Raw genomic sequence first — 16784 nt, 5'->3', positions numbered from 1 at the left:
ACAGTACAGTGCACAGAGATCATGAACCTTACTGCAGCAACTCTGATCTAGTCACCTCTGTACTGAGACATCCAGACTGAAGTTACTGTACAGAGGACGTCCTTATACACAGTACAGTGCACAGAGATCATGGACCTCAGTGCTGCAACTCCGATCTAGTCACCTCTGTACTGAGACATCTAAATTGAAGTCACCGTACAGAGGACGTCCTAATACACAGTATAGTGCACAGAGATCATGGACCTCAGTGCTGCAACTCCGATCTAGTCACCTCTGTACTGAGACATCTAAATTGAAGTCACCGTACAGAGGACGTCCTTATACACAGTACGGTGCACAGAAATCATGAACCTTACTGCAGCAACTCTGATCTAGTTACCTCTGTACTGAGACATCTTAATTGAAGTTACCGTACAGAGGACGTCCTTATACACAGTACAGTGCACACAAACTATGAATCTCAGTACAGCAACTCCCATCTAGTCACCTCTGTACTGAGACATCTAGACTGAAGTTACTGTACAGAGGACGTCCTTATACACAGTACGGTGCACACAAACTATGAATTTCACAACAGCAACTCTGATCTAGTCACCTCTGTACTGAGACATCTAGATTGAGGTTACTGTACAGAGGACGTCCTTATACACAGTACGGTGCACACAAACTATGAATCTCACTACAGCAACTCTGATCTAGTCACCTCTGTACTGAGACATCTAGACTGAAGTTACTGTACAGAGGACGTCCTTATACACAGTACGGTGCACACAAACTATGAATCTCACTACAGCAACTCTGATCTAGTCACCTCTGTACTGAGACATCTAGACTGAAGTTACTGTACAGAGGACGTCCTTATACACAGTTCGGTGCACACAAACTATGAATCTCAGTACAGCAACTCCCATCTAGTCACCTCTGTACTGAGACATCTAGACTGAAGTTACTGTACAGAGGACGTCGTTATACACTGTACGGTGCACACAAACTATGAATCTCAGTACAGCAACTCCCATCTAGTCACCTCTGTACTGAGACATCTAGACTGAAGTTACTGTACAGAGGACGTCCTTATACACAGTACAGTGCACAGAAACTATGAATTTCACAACAGCAACTCTGATCTAGTTACCTCTGTACTGAGACATCTAGATTGAGGTTACTGTACAGAGGACGTCCTTATACACAGTACGGTGCACGCAAACTATGAATCTCACTACAGCAACTCTGATCTAGTCACATCTGTACTGAGACATCTAGACTGAAGTTACTGCACAGAGGACGTCCTTATACACAGTACGGTGCACAGAGATCATGAACCTTACTGCAGCAACTCTGATCTAGTCACCTCTGTACTGAGACATCTAGATTGAGGTTACTGTACAGAGGACGTCCTTATACACAGTACAGTGCACAGAGATCATGAACCTTACTGCAGCAACTCTGATCTAGTCACCTCTGTACTGAGACATCTAGATTGAGGTTACTGTACAGAGGACGTCCTTATACACAGTACAGTGCACAGAAACTATGAATCTCAGTACAGCAACTCTGATCTAGTCACCTCTGTACTGAGACATCTTGACTGAAGTTACTGTACAGAGGACGTCCTTATACACAGTAGGGTGCACACAAACTGTGAATCTCAGTACAGCAACTCTGATCTAGTCACCTCTGTACTGAGACATCTAGATGGAGGTTACTGTACAGAGGACGTCCTTATACACAGTACAGTGCACACAAACTATGAATCTCAGTACAGCAACTCTGATCTAGTCACCTCTGTACTGAGACATCTAGAATGAGGTTACTGTACAGAGGACGTCTTTATACACAGTACAGTGAACACAAACTGTGAATCTCAGTACAGCAACTCTGATCTAGTCACCTCTGTACTGAGACAACTAGACTGAAGTTACTGTACAGAGGACGTCCTTATACACAGTACGGTGCACACAAACTATGAATTTCAGTACAGAAACTCTGATCTAGTCACCTCTGAACTGAGATATCTAGACTGAAGTTACTGTACAGAGGACGTCCTTATACACAGTACAGTGCACAGAGATCATGAACCTTACTGCAGCAACTCTGATCTAGTCACCTCTGTACTGAGCCAACTAGACTGAAGTTACTGTACAGAGGACGTCCTTATACACAGTACGGTGCACACAAACTATGAATTTCAGTACAGAAACTCTGATCTAGTCACCTCTGAACTGAGATATCTAGACTGAAGTTACTGTACAGAGGACGTCCTTATACACAGTACAGTGCACAGAGATCATGAACCTTACTGCAGCAACTCTGATCTAGTCACCTCTGTACTGAGACAACTAGACTGAAGTTACCGTACAGAGGACGTCCTTATACACAGTACGGTGCACACAAACTATGAATCTCACTACAGCAACTCTGATCTAGTCACCTCTGTACTGAGACATCTAGATTGAGGTTACTGTACAGAGGACGTCCTTCTACACAGTAGGGTGCACACAAACTATGAATCTCAGTACAGCAGCCCTGATCTAGTCACCTCTGTACTGAGATATCTAGACTGAAGTTACTGTACAGAGGACGTCCTTATACACCGTACGGTGCACACAAACTATGAATCTCACTACAGCAACTCCCATCTAGTCACCTCTGTACTGAGACATCTAGATGGAGGTTACTGTATAGAGGACGTCCTTATACACAGTACGGTGCACACAAACTATGAATCTAAGTACAGCAACTCTGATCTAGTTACCTCTGTACTTAGACAACTAGACTGAAGTTGCTGTACAGAGGACGTCCTTATGCACTGTATGGTGCACACAAAATATGAATCTCAGTACAGCAACTCTGATCTAGTCACCTCTTATTAAATAGTTAATTATGGATATTCATTTTATTCTTAAATCTGAGTTCTATGCATTAGCCATCGTGTCTAGTTGAAATGCGCTATTTGTGTGTTCACTACCATATGTAGAACAGGTGTGCCATACGACTGGCTATAAAAGCCCATGGTACAGAAAGGGGGGGCTCTCTTGCTCTTCCCACCCCACAAGACACAGAAGAAGGATCTTCATGCTGAGGAGCAGCTGACATGTAGGCCTGGACACGTGTTGGACAAAGACATGATTTACCAGCCAGGATCCAAGGAAAGATGGACACTCATGATTGAATCTCTTTGTAACTACTTCATCTATTTTATATTCAGTTTCAATTATTTTTTAATGGACAATCCAAGAATAAATAGATACATTTTTTATAAGGAAATCTTGATATTGATACTTTGCGAAGTCCTCAGTAGAGAAAAATAATACAGAAAGAAGTATTATTTAACAATGGTGAGCCAGCCAGCCTGATTTTTCGTAAGTGAATTTCTTCCTTGAACAAAGGGGGGGAAAGTCCTGACTAGCTGAACAGCTGTTGTTCACGTGTCAGTAAATTCTCTAATTTGTCACGAGAAGCAGAAAGGACCTACAGACTGAGGACTAACAGGAAGCAGAGGTTCTAACAAGGAACAGAATCACACAGGAAATGAATCAGACGAACTGAAGACAGGACGTGCTGATAAAGAGAAGCTAAGGAATCTTAAGGTAAGCAAAATATGGATATAATTTCTTCTTTTGCTAAACAAAGTAATATTAATTTCAAAGTTAATGTAGGAAATGACTTAGACGTTTTGTGGCTCAGTTTATACAAAGAATGTGAATTGCAGAATTTACAGTTAACTTCCAAATTGGTATATAGAGAGAAACAGGGTCGGTCTGGGCTGGCGGGATACCGGAAATTTTCCCGGTGGGCCCCGCCCCCTGCTGCAGAGTAGAAGGGGAGAAGAGAACAAAAAAAAAATCCTGCGGTTTTAAGGGGCACGGGCCCTTTAAAAGCGCAGGCACAGTGTATGCAGGGACGCGCGCACGCAGTGTTCATTACCTGAACCACCGCGGCACACGTCCCAGTGAAGCAGCTGAAGCTGCGTGTCTCCCTTCGCCGTCCGGCGTATGACGTCATCGTCATGCGCCTGCTGTGAAGGAGGCGCGCAACTCAGGAGAAGGAGGACACCGCACGGGAGCGCAGGAAGGTAAGATTGAGGAACATACTTTATTAATGGTGACCAGTGGGGAACATTATTACTTTAGATTCCAATTATTATTATTACATTATTACTTCTGTAATACAATTTACTTTTTAGGAAATTGTTTTCCATGGGATGGGACAAAAGAGGGGTCCTGTTACTGTGCAGGACGGCACTATGTTACTTTTTTTCTTCAACTGGTGTAGTGTAGAAGTCGGGGGGAAAAGTGGGAATATTCTCTAGAAGAGATCAGTTATTGATAACTGTGTGTTATTTTCTGCAGAGATGATTCCTGGCTGGAAGAAGTGATGGCTGTCTGTGCCAGATGAAGAAGAAAAGCGAAGATGAAGGACTTCACCTAGAGACATCACTGGTGAGTCAGTGTATTACATGTACACTTACACTACACACGTGGTCAAAATTGTTGGTACCCCTCGTTTAATGAAAGAAAAACCCACAATGGTCACAGAAATAACTTGAATCTGATAAATTACAAATTTTTGAAAATGAACAAATGAAAGTCAGACATTGCTTTCCTGCTTCCACAGAATTTAAAAAAAAATTAAACTCATGAAATAGGCCTGGACAGAAATGATGGTTCTTCTTAACTTAATATTTTGTTGAACCTTTTGAGGCAATCACTGCAATCAAAGGATTCCTGTAACTGTCAATGAGACTTCTGCACCTCTCCACAGCTATTTTGGCCGACTCCTCATGAGCAAACTGCTCCAGTTGTCTCGTGGTTGAAGGTTGCCTTTTCCAGATGGCATGTTTCAGCTCTTTCCAAAGATGCTCCATAGGATTTAGGTCAGGGCTCATAGAAGGCCACTTCAGAATAGTCTAATGTTTTCCTCTTAGCCATTCTTGGGTGTTTTTAGCTGTGTGTTTTGGGTCATTATCCTGTTGCAAGACCCATGACCTGCGACTGAGACCAAGCTTTCTGACACTGGGCAGCACATTTCTCTCTAGAATCCCTTGATAGTCTTGAGATTTCATTGTACCCTGCACAGATTCAAGACACCCTGTACCAGATGCAGCAAAGCAGCCCCAGAACATAACAGCCTCCTCCATGTTTCACAGTAGGGACAGTGTTCTTTTCTTGATATGCTTAATTTTTCGGTCTGTGAACATAGAGCTGATGTGCCTTGCCAAAAACTTCCATTTTTTTCTCATCTGTCCATAGTACATTCTCCCAGAAGCTTTGTGGCTTGTCAACATGTAGTTTGGCAAATTCCAGTCTGGCTTTTTTATTATTATTTTTTTCAACAATGGTGTTCTCCTTGGTCGTCTTACATGAAGTTCACTTTGGATCAAACAACGGTGGATAGTACGATCTGACACTGATGTTCCTTGAGCTTGAAGTTCACCTTTAATCTCTTTAGAAGTTTTCCTGGACTCTTTTGTTACCATTCATATTATCCGTCTCTTTGATTTGTCATCAATTTTCCTCCTGCGGCCACGTCCAGGGAGGTTGGCTACAGTCCCATGGATCTTAAATTTCTGAATAATATGTGCACCTGTAGTCACAGGAACATCAAGCTGCTTGGAGATGGTCTTATAACCTTTACCTTTTAACATGCTTTTCTATAATTTTCTTTCTAATCTCCTGAAACAACTCTTTCCTTTGCTTCCTCTGGTCCATGTTGAGTGTGGTACACACCATGTCACCAAACAACACAGTGAGTATCTGTAGCCCTATATACAGGCCCACTGACTGATTACAAGATTGTAGACACCTGTGATGCTAATTTGTGGACACAACTTGATTTAACATGTCCCTTTTGTCACATTATTTTCAGGGGTACCATCATTTCTGTCCAGGCCTATTTCATGAGTTTAATTTTTTTAAAAATTCAGTGGAAGCAGAAAAGCAATGTCTGACTTTCATTTGTTCATTTTCATAGATTTTTAATTTATTATTACTTTTGTCAGATTCAAGTTATTTCTGTGACCATTGTGGGTTTTTCTTTCATTAAACGAGGGGTACCAACAATTCTGACCACGTGTGTGTATATAGTATATACAGAACTCCTGTGTATGTCACTGGTGATCACTGTATTATGTATACACTATATACAGAGCTTCTGTGTATAATGTCACTGGTGACCACTGTATTACCTGTACACTATATACAGAGCTCCAGTGTATAATGTCACTGGTGATCACTGTATTACCTGTACACTGACACTATATACAGAGCTCCTGTGTATAATGTCACTGGTGATTCCTGTATTACCTGTACACTATACACTATATACAGAGCTCCTGTGTATAATGTCACTGGTGACTACTGTATTACCTGTACACTATATACAGAGCTCCTGTGTATAATGTCACTGGTGACCACTGTATTACCTGTACACTATATACAGAGCTCCTGTGTATAATGTCACTGGTGACCACTGTATTACCTGTGCACTATATACAGAGCTCCTGTGTATAATGTCACTGGTGATCACTGTATTACCTGTACACTATACACTATGTACAGAGCTCCTGTGTATAATGTCACTGGTGACCACTGTATTACCTGTACACTATATACAGAGCTCCTGTGTATAATGTCACTGGTGACCACTGTATTACCTGTACACTATATACAGAGCTCCTGTGTATAATGTCACTGGTGACCACTGTATTACTTGTACACTATATACAGAGCTCCTGTGTATAATGTCACTGGTGATCACTGTATTACCTGTACACTATACACTATGTACAGAGCTCCTGAGTATAATGTCACTGGTGACCACTGTAATACCTGTACACTATATACAGAGCTCCAGTGTATAATGTCACTGGTGATCACTGTATTACCTGTACACTGACACTATATACAGAGCTCCTGTGTATAATGTCACTGGTGATCCCTGTATTACCTGTACACTGACACTATATACAGAGCTCCTGTGTATAATGTCGCTGGTGGTAATAACAGTGTTGTTAGTATTGTGGTTTGTATTCATGATCAGTATTGTAGTATTTGGTCACTTTGGGGTGGTAATATGTGGTCTGGTCATGGTGTGGCCGTATTTATTCCTTGTATGTGGTATTATTCGGTCACTATGTGGTGGTAATATGTGATCTAGTCATGGTGTGGCGATATTTGTCCCTTTTGTATGTGGTATTATTGGTGTTGATATAGTGGACTGTGTTGTGTATGGCAGTCATTTTGTTCTTGCTGATATTAACTAGGAAAATATTTTTTTCCATTAGGCCACAGCCCCACCATTAGTATTTGGTTAGTATTTTTTCTCAGGAGTCGCTGCCAAAACCAGGAGTGGGTGATAAATGCAGAATTGGTGACTTGTTTCTATTCTACCTTTTCTCTGATTGTTCCTCATCTGGTTTTGGCTCCCACTCCTGAGAAAAAATACTGACCGAATACTGACCAAATACTGATAGTGGGGCCGTGACCTTAGAGATTAAATACTTGGAGCAGAGCATCAGAGATGCACTTACAGGGGTTCTCTGGTGAAAACAAGTAATCACCTCTCCACAGGATCAGTGATAATATTGATTGGTGGGGGTCTGACTGCTGGGACCTGCACCGATTGGTAGAATGTGGAGCTTTTCTCCCCATTAGACTGGAGCTCATGTGCGACTCGACCACTGATCCATTCATTCCCTTAGAGGCTGCGAGCGCTGCTCTTTTTTGGAAGCCCCCAAGAGAACGAATGAGGCTGTGGTCAGACGTCCCACCTGTCGCTGCATTTTAAAATGGTGATAAGTGTCCTGTCAGGGATAAAACTTCCCCATTCTTCCGATAGGTGCGTTTTCCAATGTTCGGACCCAAACGATCAATAAGTGATCACCGATCCTGTGGATCCCATGGATCGGTGATAACTTGTTTTAACCAAAGAACCCCTTTAATGCAAACTAACGTAGTTGTACATCCCAGTTAGTGTCGCCCAGTAGATGTGCAGGAGCCGCCAGTCAATGCTCCACTATAACAGGGAGAGCGGATAACAGATATTTGCATCTTGCTGTAGGTGGCCCCTAGAGTTAATTTCCCCTGTGGGCCCCAGACACCCCAGTCCGACCCTGGAGAGAAACACAAATTGCGGAATATTCTACATCTTTTTCAGGTATTTCATAATTTTGTACTTGAGAGGTCTAAGCAGGACAATAGTGTAGAAGAAGTGTCAGATGGTGACACTGATTCTGACTGTAATGTGGAAAATGAACAAGAAGTAAGACACGTGTCTGTAACTGAAGGTGACCTTGGGTCTGACCAAGAGACGGACATACAGAAACCTGACATGGGAGGAGACATGACTGACATACGAGAAACCGACATACTAGGTGATGTGGGAGGAGACGTGAGTGACGTAGGAGGAGCGGACGTACAAGAGCCACTAAAAATATCAGAGAATTCAGGAATTACCCAGGCTCAACTCCAAATTAAAATGAGGAAAAATTTGCTGAAATTATACAAAATCATGCCAAAATATGATGTCAAAATCCATGCCTGTAGAAATTCAGAGACATTTGAGAGCTTCTCTGATAAGTTTGATTTATCCAATGAGGAGAGGAATCAATTATTTAAAATATGGATTCCTGTGACATTGTCCAGATGTTACTCTCCTAATGGATGGGAAAATGATTCGGACAGGTTAAGATATTTGATTTATTGTGTCACAAAGGATTTTCCCAACATAGAAGATCTGCAGAAACTAAGGATTGGTAGGAAGGAATGTACATATACATTCATGTCCATATTTGAACGGTTGTACAAAGCTCTCATCAAAAATGGAAAAGTACAACAAATGATAACAACTTTTGTACAAAAATTCAAATTCCTAAATCCAGTTTCCCAAGTTATTGCATCACAAAAAATCATTATTTGAATGTGCGCAGTTGCTGGATTTTGTTAGGAAACATGAGAATCGTGAAAAGAAAATAAATCAAGTTAAATTTGTAAAACCAGAAAAGGTAAAATCTTACCAAAAGCCAATATCAAACTCTCCTAGACTGAGTCATCCCCATAGTGAACTCTATCAAATACGCAGGAGATTTCATATCTGTTATAAGCCATATCAGAGAGTGCAAAGGTCCATCTCTTCACAGAAAGAGTTAAAAATCCAAAGCTGTGACTTCTCCCTGGAAAGGAAAATGGCTGAAACTGATGGACAGAGTCAGGTGAGACGACCGGCTGAGAGTGACGTCATGAAATGTGAACAGAAGGACAGGCAGTTCTCTGAGGTTTTGAAGGATAGAAAAATGTCTTTCCTAAATAGGGCGTTCCTGGAGATATTTGAGAGAGACAGAAGATTTGGTTTAGGGAGTGGCTAAGAAAAAACTGTAATGATAATGTAGCATAGAAGTGTTACAATGTCTCAATATTTATTTATAATCTTATACAGTAAAATTGTAGTTACATAGTTTCTAATAGTATATATATATATATATATATATATATATATATATACACTTGTCTAAGTAGAGATTGTGTATAATTGTATTTATATATATATTTATAAAAATATATATATATTAATTAATAAATTAGAACTTCATATATAAATTTAAGTAACAATATTTTGAATTACATTAGAACCAACCAATATATGCATAAGATATTTAAATAATGCTGTTTCTGTATTAATTTGATATTTAATTTTATTTTCTTATATTTCCTTAGAGTTTTCATTCCAAAGCAGGATTTGATCAAACAACTCTAAAATGGATTTATTTCTTTATTCACACAGGAAGCTGAAAATTGCATGATTTATGTGTAACATTAATTAATATTTTCTATGCATGAAGTGTTCGTTATAACAAGTAGCTTTACAGCATGACGTGTGACAGCTGAGGCCTTTGAACTTTGAGCTAATAGTATAGATCCCATTCATTCTATTTCCAGCTGATGTAACTTAAGACCGGGCAGCCAGTGAAAAAAGAATCTAAGTCAAGAGTTTTTTCAAGTGTCTGAAATTCCAGTGACTTACTCTCATATTATATATATACTTCTACTTGGGGAATATTCAAAGAAATATTAAGATATTAAATGCGCATTAATAAATTGGGATACTACAATTTTGGGCTAAATATATATATATATCTAAAACTTCATATGTGGAATGTTTGAGTTGAACAGATCTGTGAATGTCAGAGTGAAGGTGACAGATGAGTAAATCAGCAGCTGCTAAGTGTGATTGATGTGACAGAGGCCTCGTATGTTTGTATGTTTGGAAAAAAAAATGTTTATGTGAAGGTACAAAAATATATTTAATTCAGAGAAATTATAATACATAATTAGGTTTTATCTACATATATATATATACTTCTATATTTCTTTAATAATTATTATTTCTTGATTTAGCTAATAGTGGATAAGGGCAACCACACATCAAAATGGTTTATAAAGCAAATTTATATTTAGAATAATTTTCCACATGATAATATTCTTGAATAACTATAATATTATTTTTAATGGTTACCTAAATAGGTACACACCTCTCTTTAGACAAATCTATGCTACTCATCGATATGAAATTTATGCAAAATATTTATAGAAGAATAACTATTTTTAATTTGGTTCTGATATATAAATTATTTTATAAAATAATATTTTTTTGTATTAAGGGGGAAAATGTGTTTTTGATCCTGATTACATAATCACTTGTGATCAATACTTATTTTCCACACATTTTAATAAAGGTAAAATATTAATAAGGTACTATGGTATAATTAAGAAGGGTATTACATGCAAAGTTGCATAATTTAATAATTTTTGGTGATACAAGGTTATGACAAATATGAAATCATCCAGATAATGGAGATATAAGGGTATTTTTTTATGGAGAATATAATTACTCTGCATTTGTCATTAAAATTTAAAGGCCTTATTTTTATTTTTATTCTTATTTTTACTCTTAATTTTATTTTTCATTTTTAAAATTTTATTCTTACTTATTTTCTTATTTTTCCATTTTTCATTTTTAATTCTCATTTGATTTTATTTCAGTACAGTATCTCAATTGAGAAAACACATTAATATTTAATAAAGTAATGTCTAGTACAAGAATATTGCTTCATTAAATATAATTATATTAATATAAGAAAAATGTTTCAATTTTCTGAGTAAACACAACAATTCATTCATTCATTCTTACATTCATATATTTATTCATTTTAGTTCAGCAGTATACATTCTTTGGTATTATTGGTTTAATAAAAATATAAACACTTGTTGTTTCAAAACACACTGACACCTATGGGTTGGAAAAGGTAATTACACCTATGACATAAAAATATTTTATCACATGGAGAACTTGATAGTAATTCAATCTATTATTGTTTATTATTCCAAACATAATTTATTTTAATATTTTGATAATAATTAGATGGATATTATTGATTGCTATGGTACGCTGTGATATTATAGGTTAGGAAAAATTGCCAGATTTGGTATCAGATTTGGGAATGAAGACTTCAATCAAGACATCGCAATTATGAATTCTATCTTAATAAAGACTTTTCATATTTATAAATCAAAGAGACTCTCAAAGGTTACAAGAAGAAGCAACTGATATCCGGAAGTCTCAGAAGGTAACAGGTGTGAATGCTGAGTGATAATAGACTGTGTCAGATACAATTCACACCACTGATCACCAGGACGGCAGAGGACGATGATCCTATATGAACTGGGTTGTGTTCAAGTTTCATCACGTTCCAGTGGTTTCTTATCACCTGCAACGCTTCAATGAAAGCTGGTGAACAGGTAATACCTGGCATATGTGTCCTGAATATAAAGGACTGAGTACTGGTTATGGGGCTATATAAAGCAGGGAAGTGTCAAGTTAACCCTTGCTTTACTGACCAAAGACGTCACATCTGTTCCAAAAGTGACACGAGACCAGTGCGGACGACACGGAAGATTCCAGAATATCCAACGTAAGTCCAGGTGACATCACACAGATATTAAAGCTACATTTCATCCATGGACTTTGTTTTCTTATCATCTGACACACATGATCTTTCTAATAAAGAGCACAGTTTATGGACTGCACAATGATGAATACAATTATGGACTGTACAATATCTACACGCTGTCATTTATTTCAAAGGAGTTTTCATCTAAAGACTGTGTTATAAAAGAACCAAGAAGAAGACGAGACGACGACTCGATGACATCAGACGATGACGATTGGACCCGCGATTGCTTCAATTTAGATATAGGGAAGTATAATTATACATATTAAATGAATATTAGTCACGGCTTACCATAACATGAATTCACATCATTATATAACAATAATCAGATATTGATATTAATAATAATAATATCAATATTATTATTATGGAAATTTAATAATATTGCCAAGGAAGAAGAAAGGGAAAAAATGATTGTTATCCTAATGATAAACCTGTTTTCTTTTGAGGATTTTTCAGTCCTTTTTATCCTCAAAAAGGGGGGAATGTTAAATAATTAATAATCCATAATCATTTTTCTTAAATCTGAGTTCTATGCCTCAGCCATCGTGTCTAGTTGACATGCGCTATTTGTGTGTGTATTTTTGGTTCACTACCATATGTAGAACAGGTGTCCATACGACTGGCTATAAAAGCCCATGGTACAGAAAGGGGGGCTCTCTTGCTCTTCCCACCCCACAAGACACAGAAGAAGAATCTTCATGCTGAGAAACAGATGACATGTAGGCCTGGACACGTGCTGGACAAAGACATGATTTACCAGCCAGGATCCAAGGAAAGATGGGTGAATCTCAACAATTAAGCTAATTATGGACAAATGGACAATTACTTTATAACTAATTATTGTATGTACCTGCTGCAATCTGATTCTATTTAATGGACAATCCAAGAATAAATAGATACATTTTTTTTATAAGAATATCGTGATATTGATACTTTGCGAAGTCCTCAGTAGAAAAAAATAATACAGAAAGAGTATTATTTTACAGTGTTACAGGGGCCCACTGAGACCCTTTCGCCCAGGGCCCACGAAAACCTGGAGCCGGCCCTGGTTGAAAGCAGTGATGGAGGAGGGAGCTTCATGTGACACTCCCTCTCCCATCATTCCTCCTCTGCATCTGACGCAGCAGCATGATGACGCGCCACGCTGTGTCAGACAGTGGAGCTGGCAGCTGCTGAGGTGATCAGCTGCAGAGACTGAAGCAGCGGGGAACGAGGAGCGGTAAGTATGTATTTATTTATTTATTTATTTTTAAATCAGTATGTCCTGATAATACTGGAGGACTGGGGCTGCATTTTACCCTATGGTGGGGGACCGCATTTTACCCTTTGGGGGGCTGCACTATACTGCGTACAGGACCATGGGGAGTGCATTATACTGTGTGCAGGACCATGGCGAGTGCATTATACTGTGTGGAGGACCATGGGGTGTGCATTATACTGTGTGGAGGACCATAGGGTGTGCATTATACTGTGTGGAGGACCATAGGGAGTACGTTATACTGTGTGGATGACCATAGGGAGTGCATTATACTGTGTGGAAGACCATAGGGAGTTCATTATACTGCGTGGAGGACCATAGGGAGTGCATTATACTTAGTGGAAGACCATAGGGAGTGCAATGTACTGTGTGGAGAACCATAGGGAGTTCATTATACTGTGTGGAGAACCATAGGGAGTTCATTATACTGTGTGGAGGACCTTAGGGAGTTCATTATACTGTGTGGAGGACCTTAGGGAGTGCATTATACTGTGTGGAGGACCTTAGGGAGTGCATTAATCTGCGTGGAGGACCATGGCGAGTGTCTTATACTGTGTGGAGGACCATGGCGAGAGTCTTACAATGTGTGGAGGACCATGGTGAGGATCTTACACTGTGTGCACTTTCTGCTGCTCACGGCACTTTACTAAAACTGTGGATGGATGTTAGCAGAAATAACCATATCAAACCCACTAAAATGTAACGCTAATTCCCAGGTGCCGGTACGTGTGATCCTGATGCGGCACACTGTTGCCACACGTGTGACAAACAGGGACACACGGGACACGGATATCTCTGGTACCGTTTTTTCCTTTCCGGTACTGGAAATATATGGACGTGTGAAACCGGCTTTATAGGGAGTCTGGCCGACTCTGACAGCGGCTCACCGCTCCTGCAGCTGCACGATCTCGCGACCTAAACACAACAAGGTAAAGGATTGAACTTTATAAAGACACAACGATCAATGACAATGATGTAAATGATTTATCACTTTTTATTAATTCTTCAATACCTTCAATATTTGTCACAGTTGTTAATAGTAAACTAAAATGTTCTATGGAGAAAAAAAAGACAAATGAGGAATAAACCTACACATTATTTCCCATATGACGGAGTATATCTTTTGGGTGTGTTCACAATTGGCTGTTTTTCTGCGGCAATAACACTGCACTTTAAAGTACGAGCTTAGTGAATGAGATTTCTGAAGTCTCATTCACATGCTGCGTTTCTTTTCTAGTGTTTTTTGTATTCTGCAGCTTGTCAATCCTTTTAGGGCCGTTGCAGCGTTTTTCACCAATTCAAATGAATGAGAAAAAAAACAATTAAAAACACAGCAAAAACGTGCGTATTTTACTCAGTGTTTTTCCTGCCACCAGTTTGGTTTTTGTTGAACAAAAAATGCTGCAAAAATGCAGCGTGTGAACATACCCTTATACTGGTTGTGTTCTAACTGGAAATAAAAGAGAACGGTCATGATAACATGGAGATGGATTTTATTCTATGGAGTTTCCACTGTACACATTGCTCGGCAGCATCTGTTTGTGCAGAGTCGCCTCTTGAAGATTCTATCACAAGATTCCATCATGACATCACTGGTGATGCTCGCCCATTATGACATCACAGCTCACAGTCACTACTTCTACAATGTACACAGGGTAGCGGGTGCCATTTTGGCTCCATAGCTAGTTACTGAGCGCACTTACAGTTTCTCACTATGGCGGGATTTTTTCTGGATAATTTTCAGGTACAAGCACTATGGGGTATTCTTATCAACAATCGCCCTAACATTGTGCTTCTACCACCCGATGGCGTTCTCAGCTTCACTCACCGGCTGGTGGTGCAGCTAGTAAGGAACTGCCTGACCAAACACCAACAAGGTCATCTCACCTCAGAGTATGTGACGGATTTACTTCATAACATCAGGACATTACTGCAGCAGGTAAATAGCGGACGCTCCGCACAAAACTTCTCCATATAGATAACTAGCTATTGAACCCGTTCTACACCCTGGTGACAAGCATTTTTATTGGTACAATTTCGGCACCATTTTTTTAAAGACACTGTGTCTGCGAATTCACACATAGAGTGTCTTCAATAAAATGGAGCCGGATAGCGTAGTATGCGCACACGCAAACCCCCATAGCCTCCCCACGTCCAGCAGGAGACCCCCATACCCTCCCCACGTCCAGCAGGAGAACCCCATAACCTCCCCACCTCCAGCAGGAGACCCCCATAGCCCCCCCACGTCCAACAGGAGACCCCCATAGCCTCCCCACGTCCAGCAGAAGACCCCCATAGCCTCCCTACGTCCAGCAGGAGACTCTCATAAACTCCCCACGTCCAGCAAGAGACCCCCATAGCCACCCCACATCCAGCAGAAGACCCTCATAGCCTCCCTACGTCCAGCAGGAGACCCCCATAGCCTCAATGCATCAAGCAGGAGACCCCTATAACCTCCCCACGTCCAGCAGGAGACCCCTATAGCCTCCGCACGTCTAACAGGAGACCCCCATAGTCTCCCCCGGTCCAGCAGGAGACCCTCATAGCCTCCCCACGTCCAGCAGGAGACCCCCATAGCCTCCCCATGTCCATCAGGAGACCCCCATAGCCTAAACACGTCCAGCAGGAGACCCCCATAGCCTCCCCACCTCCAACAGGAGACCCCCCATAGTCTCCCCACGTCCAGCAGAAGACCCCCATACCCTCCCCATGTCCAGCAGGAGAACCCCATAACCTCCCCACCTCCAGCAGGAGACCCCCATAGCCCCCCACCTCCAACAGGAGACCCCCATAGCCTCCCCACATCCAGCAGAAGACCCCCATAGTCTCCCTGCATCCAGCAGGAGACCCCCATAGCCTCAATGCATAAAGCAGGAGACCCCTATAACCTACCCACATCCAGCAGGAGACCCCTATAGCCTCCACACGTCTAGCAGGAGACCCCCATAGTCTCCCCCGGTCCAGCAGGAGACCCTCATAGCCTCCCCACATCCAGCAGGAGACCCCCATAGCCTCCCCACGTCCATCAGGAGACCCCCAGAGCCTCCACACATCCAGCAGGAGACCCCCATAGCCTCAATGCATCGAGCAGGAGACCCCCATAGCCTCCCCACGTCCAGCAGGAAACCCCCATAGCCTCCGCAGGTCTAGCAGGAGACCCCATAGCCTCCCGTGGTCCAGCAGGAGACCCTCATAACCTCCCCACATCCAGCAAGAGACCCCCATAGCCTCCCCACATCCAGCAGGAGACCCTCATAGCCTCAACGCATAGAGCAGGAGACCCCCATAGCCTCCCCATGTCCAGCAGGAGAACCCCATAGCCTCCCCACGTCCAGAAGGAGACCCCTTTAGCCTCCACACATCCAGCAGGAGACCCCATAGCCTCCCCATGTCCAGCAGGAGAACCTCATAGCCTCCGCACATCCAGCAGGAGACCCCCATAGCCTCCCCTGGTCCAGCAGGAGACCCTCATAGCCTCCCCACATCCAGCAGGAGACCCCCATAGCCTTCCCACGT

This window comes from Phyllobates terribilis, unplaced genomic scaffold, assembly GCF_046119375.1.
Source record: "Phyllobates terribilis strain yellow unplaced genomic scaffold, ASM4611937v1 Scaffold_207__1_contigs__length_3498100, whole genome shotgun sequence".
NCBI lineage: Eukaryota > Metazoa > Chordata > Amphibia > Anura > Dendrobatidae > Phyllobates > Phyllobates terribilis.
This window is presented reverse-complemented; position numbering follows the sequence as displayed.